The sequence below is a fragment of the Neopelma chrysocephalum genome, unplaced genomic scaffold (genome assembly GCF_003984885.1).
Source record: "Neopelma chrysocephalum unplaced genomic scaffold, ASM398488v2 Primary Assembly neopelma1_82005, whole genome shotgun sequence".
Lineage (NCBI taxonomy): Eukaryota > Metazoa > Chordata > Aves > Passeriformes > Pipridae > Neopelma > Neopelma chrysocephalum.
In genome coordinates this window covers 1-6,159 of record NW_020912997.1, presented here as the reverse complement: position 1 = coordinate 6,159, position 6,159 = coordinate 1, and the positions used below count along the sequence as shown (strand labels likewise).

Sequence of the window (6,159 nt, the reverse complement as noted above, 5' to 3'; positions counted from 1 at the left end):
TGGGAGGGTGGGGAGGCCCTGGCACAGGTTGCCCAGAGAAGCTGTGGCTGCCCCTGGATCCCTGGAAGTGTCCAAGGAGCAGGGTCAGGATCAGGGTTACAGCAGGAAGGGGATCTGTGCTACAGCTCTGGAGATCTCAGTTCTCTCATCAGCGGGGGGAAGTTTGCATGGTGTGGAGGTCTGGAAGATTCCCAGGACTGAGGCCAAGCCCCTTGTTATCCAACAAAATGGGGTGGGAATGTGCAGCAACACAAGCCATGGGTGGTGTGTCTTGGGAACACTTTACCTGGGCACAACAGCTTTCCCTGTGAGTCCTTCTGCAGCCACCAATCCATTCTGGATTTTGGGCTCACCCTGCTTCTTCCCTGCCTCCCATAACCGGTGATGAATTGTTTCTGTCCTGCCAGTTCCCAGAGTATTTGGGAATAAAAGAGGGCAGTGCTGGATCAGGGCCATTCCCTCATCTCCAACAGCAGCGACAGTAACAGCTCTTGAGAGACAAAGAGCCCACTTAGGCTGTGCTGGATGGCTTTTCCAACATTCCCTGCAGTGGATTTTATGGCAACAACAACTACTGGAAAGACAAGGCTGAGGCTGTGAAGAGGGAGGAGTGGGGTGGGAGCCAGGCTGAGCTCACCACTGTGCAGGACTGATAAGCTGGAGCTGAGCACAGAACTCCAGCTCAGCTCCACTCCCCCATGTCAGAGACACCCCCCTGGTGAAGTCACGAGGTATTTTTGTCCCCTGAGGTGCCCCAAGGCCCAGCCTGGGTGTTTTCCTTTCAGACAGATGAATATCCCCCGCAATTTTACCCTTGTCATCCAAGGCGCTGGAGACACAGAGCTCTTCCAGTTTCCTCACCCCCCTTTGCGTGGCCTTCAGCCCAAATTCCTTAGGACTAAGCCATGGCCACGCTGGTTTCCCATGTGAAGGACTTACATTTCTGTAGCCACACCACATTTTAATTTGCTTTCTCAGCAAAATTCTTTATATGTCACAGGGAGTGGGATTGGGCTCACGGAGTGTCCCTGCACCTAAACAGGACACCCAGGGCTGCTTTGAGCCCCTGCCTGTGTTTAATCAGAGGGATCCCATCCTGGGCTGCTCCTACTGTAGATCCAGACAACTAGTCCAGGCATCAATGCAGACATTTGGATTTAGGAAAGACCAATCCTGTGAGTCTCAGTTTTATGACTCTGACGTGGAGAAGGAAAGCTGCAGGTCAGAGGTGTTAATTGTCACCTTGCACTGATGAAACGGGGGCAGGGAGGGAAGCAACAGGAATAACAGGTTTAAAATATGTCAGATGGGAATTAAAGGGTGAAAGGAGTGGGATGTGTTACCCTAAAGAGCCGAAAGGAGGGAATTTGAAGGGACAGGACATGACAATCCTCACTTCATGGAAGATCAGGGTAAAGACAGCGACGAGCTGTGGGTTTGGGTGAGCTCAGGACCAGCAGAGCTCTGCCATGTGCAGGCATGGGAATAGTCCTGGAGCTCCCTGGGAATGCCAGGGGACACTGAGAGGTCACCACTCTGAAATCCCACAGCCCAATAAATCCTCTTTGATCTCCCCTGAGGAAGTTTTGCAGCGCCAGGTTGGGAAGAAGAACTTTGAAGACCTGCCAAAACATTCCAAGAGCCCCCAGATGTGGTTCTAGGTGAGAAAAGCAAGGTGTGTAAGAACTTGGAATGTTTCCTACTCTGCTTCCTGGTGATGGCAACAGGAACTGTGCAAACCACCTGTGTAAGACAACGGAAAAGGAGGAGGAATCCATAAAAGTGTGCAGATTTCTAAGAAAACGGAGCTACTCCTTGGCCAGTTCCCAAAGGACAAGCTATAATTATCAGGTACTCCCTCAAACACTGCATCTATTTTCGGGAAGGGCTTCCTGGATAAAGTGTCTCAGGAGCCAAAACAACAGGTGACAGAAGGAGGTCCCTCGGCTCTCAAGGGCACCAGCTCAGGCCGTGTCATGTGAGAGGAGCTGAAAAGCTCAGGGGTTACTCCTGGAATGAGACAAAGAGCCTCGTGCTTAGAAAGCTCCAGGATATCCCAGCCTGTTCCCCTGGGCCTTCGCTGTCCCAGGGGCTTGACAAAACCTGCTGACAACCCCACCAAACTCTAGGAAAAAAAAAGAGTAAACTTAATTATTGTAGCTAATTGTTCAACCAGTACAACTTGAATTCAGACATTGGGGTTGCAACTCCTGGTTTAACATCTCAGGATGCTCAGAGAACTCTCCTCCCGGGCTGGTTGTTTCCATACTTCACACAACAGGCCATTCCTATAAAATGAGGTGGGAAAAGCACCCCCAGGAGTTGTGTGACCTGCTGGAATCACCCTGAGGGAGAAGATTTTCTGGAGTTAAATGTAATTTTTAGCCTGTACTAAGCAGCTATTAATAATACTAAATAATACTAAATATAATACTGAATAATACTAAATATAATAATAAATAATACTAAATATAATACTAAATAGTACTAATTATTTATAATACTAAATATAATACTAAATAATACCAAATATAATACTAAATAATACTAAATATAATACTGAATAATACCAATTTTTATAATACTAAATAATACGAAATAATACTAAATATTTATAATACTAAATAATACTAAATATAATACTAAATAATGCTAAATATTTATAATACTGTATATAAAATACTAAAACTAAACTAACCAACCAACCAAACTAACTAATACTAACTAAAACACTAAACAGTATTTCTGTTTCCTTCAAGGATTCCTCTGCTCTGGTCTCCCTGGCAATATTTCCTTTTAGACTGTAGGAGCACTTGGCCAATCCTTGCAATTCCAGCTATGAAAAATATTCCAACATCCAGCAGTAAATGCAGGTGAACTTTTAAACATTTAGGTCAAGAATTTCCCCCAAAGAGCAAAGTGGTCCCTTCCTGGTGTGTGATCGTGGCCATTCCAAGGAATCTGCTGTTGCATTAAATATTTTCCTCATTTTTCCTTAAAAATTTCTCTCTTTTAGTGCCAGTTTCAGCCAGAAGTGCTGACACTAAGCCAGGCTTTTGCATCAAGAGGATTTCACACTTAGTTTACTTCAGCTTAGTCGTGAATATATCAGCCCTTAACAGTGAATTAAAAAATTCCCTTTGATTGTTTCTCCTCAAGTCACGTAGCAATAACCTATGTGGAACACTTCAGACTTTAAGGCTTTTATTTTAAAATAATTAAATATTTTTTTAAGCAAAATTATGTGCAGCCTAAAGCAAAAAAAAAAAAAATCAAGGGAAAAAGGAATTTTCTTCCCAGGATTCTCTTGTGGTCTGAGGTTGTCGGGGTGGGAAGGCCCTGTAAGATTCCTCCAAGGAGACTCCTGAATTCTCTGAGTATCTCCAGAAAATTACTGGATAATTATATAGTAAATGTCATATTTACTAATATATAGTAATGTAATATATATATTAAATATATAGTGCAAAACACACAAGGATGTAACAAAACCATCCCAGAGCCTGGAATAGAAGACATTGGTACTTGCACAGCAACTGTTCCTGTAAGTCCTCATATTTCACTCCTTTTGATCCTTTGTGTGACAATTACAAGAGCAAAACACAGGAAAAAAACACCCAACTTGTGCCTTTTTAAAAAATATACAGAAATCTTGGAAGAGAGAGGATTATAAAACACAGTAAAATTGGATGGGTTTTTTTTTTTGTTCCTGGAGGACACCTGAGATGGCAACCGGGAACCAGGATGGTGAAAAAAGCAAATGAGAAAGGAGTTAACCCACTGAAAACTTCATTTTATTAACTTTGCTGGCACTATTTAGTGCCAACATTTAATATGCCTTTTGGAGGGAAGATTTTCTTCAAAAATTCTCTTTGTTCTGGAGATACCTTTTATGAGGAAAAGAGTCCCTGGATTTGGGAAGGAACAGCCAGGGCAGCTGGGACAAAAGGATCCCTGTCCCTTCCCAAGCCTTTCTTCTGTGTCGTAAAGATCCACTGTGCTTTTTTTTTTAATAGGTGAAAATAGCAAGAATAGGTGAAAATAAAAATAATAGGTGAAAATAACAATAATAGGTGAAAATAATAATAATAGGTGAAATTAATAAGGAGATACCAGGCAATAAGAAACACTGGCTGGAGGAAAGGGGAAAGATGGGAAGCTGCTCACATCCAGCTCGATTCCTAACACGGTGAATATTATCTTTTATTAAACCTTAAATATACAGATATTATCTCCAGCACCCACATCCCATAATAGTCCTGTGGCTCTCCCCACCCACAAACACCCAGAGCAACATCCCCTGTGTTTTACCAGCGGGGTTTGGGTGCAACTTCCTGCAGGAAACGTGGGCCAACAGCGACAGCACAGCACAGGGAGCCCCAAAAATGCCAAGATGTGCCTCCCTCCCTGGGCAGGACAGCCCGGAATTCCCATGGAACATCTCCAGGCTGCAGAGCCCCCTCACCAAATCCTTGGAGGGTTTGAGCAGAGCAACCTTTATTCATCATAAGCTCAGCTTGAGTCCTGCACCCCAGCAGGGGGAAAAGCCTGACACAGAATCAAACTTCCAGGCTGGGAGAAACCAGGAATAGCTGTGGAAGGGTCATCCCACAGCAGAGACTCCCTGGAAAGGCACATCCACGGGAGCCAAAGGCTCTCCCTCAGGAGCCACAGCAAAACCTGGGGCACTTTTAAGCAAATCCAGCCTTTGCAAATCCAGACTTTTCTTTAGAGGCACCTCTTGGTTTTTATTAACCCCCAGGGAGCCGGAATTACGTGCAAAATTCAGCTGGATTGAGGAGAGAAGAGGAAAAAGGGGGGAAAAAAGAAGCATTTCATTTTCCAATTTGGGATGATTGGGAGGGTTTTCTCATCTGCTGTCAGAGAAATGAGTGGTGACTTTTCATATCCACCAGAGAGCTCTTGACTGCTCACCAGCTGGGTGTCCTCAATTCCATCCTGCTGGAATCATGGCATGTAGAATAATAATAATAATAATAATAATAATAATAATAATAATAATAATAATAATAATAATAATAATAATAATAATAATAATAATAATAAATTAATAATAATAATAATAATTCACTCTTTATTTCAGTACTTTTGGGGCACTAAAACTTTGGAGTCTGGAAATCACTGTAGCTCCAGTTCCCCACAGATGTAAAAACGGCCTTGCTCACTTGTAACCATCACTAACCAAAGTCAAGCAATTCCTATTTCACTGCTTGGAAATTCTTGTGGTACATATGTGGAATAATTTGGTTTTTTAGTTAATTTTTTAAACATCTAGCTGGAGATGCTGAACACAGAGGTGGCAAGAGCTCTCTTGCTTTACAAAGCTGATACTTGGAGGAAATAGTTACGAGCTGCTGTGACCAGAGACTTCCTGGGGGGTGGTGGGGAGGCAAGAGCAGAGTCAATGCTGAGCAAGAGACGTGGGTGCAGGACACAGAGCAAACCACAGCTCTGAGTCACCACAACACCCCAACTGCAGGTTCCTTGGCCAGGAAACAGGGGCCCACCCTGGGGGTGTCCGTCCTGAGCACAGGGGGGACGGTTGGACTTCGGGAGCTTTTCCAACCTGAACGATCCTGTGATTATTTTCTTGACGTGTGGATGGAACAAACGCAGTGGGGTTTGCAGTGGCCCATGTGACAGGGGTTGGCCAATGCCCCCAACTGTGGTTTTACCTGGTCAAAACCTCCTCCCAGAGGGAGCATTTCAGGCTGGGGAAGCAGCCGTGGGTGGATCACATTACAACTGACTGGTGTGTTACCTGTGACATCAAGTTACCTGGAGGTCAGAGAGGGTTCTGCTCCTGCTCCTGCACTCAAGTCAGCCAGGAATGGCCTGGGAGCCAACTGGCTGCTCCACCAGGTCCACACCATGGATGTTCACCCCCAGTTGGTGTCTCAAACAGCTGAGATGCTGCTGTGGTACTTCCTGTGCAGGCTCAGTGCCTCGGGTGTCCTTGAGAACGGGCACATTTCCCCTCACAGCAGCTCTAGCCTGTCGCAGATTCTGTTTTCCCACCTCCTTCTCCAAGACTCCAGCCCTTTTGCATTCCCTCCCATCTCTCCACAGGCCACATCAGTTCAGGACACATCCTTTCCCCTCCCTGTCACTCTCCTGCACTTTTCCAGTGGGTGGAAG

The 6,159-nt window shown here is 44.8% G+C and overlaps 1 long non-coding RNA gene across 1 annotated transcript; it reads left to right on the top strand.

The window, feature by feature from the left end:
• The first annotated feature begins 7 nt into the window (after positions 1-7).
• On the top strand, positions 8-3,670 carry LOC113979514. The gene is made up of 3 exons (XR_003537891.1): positions 8-1,675; positions 2,801-2,873; positions 3,017-3,670. It is a non-coding gene; the product is annotated as an uncharacterized LOC113979514 (long non-coding RNA).
• The last annotated feature ends 2,489 nt before the right edge of the window (positions 3,671-6,159 follow it).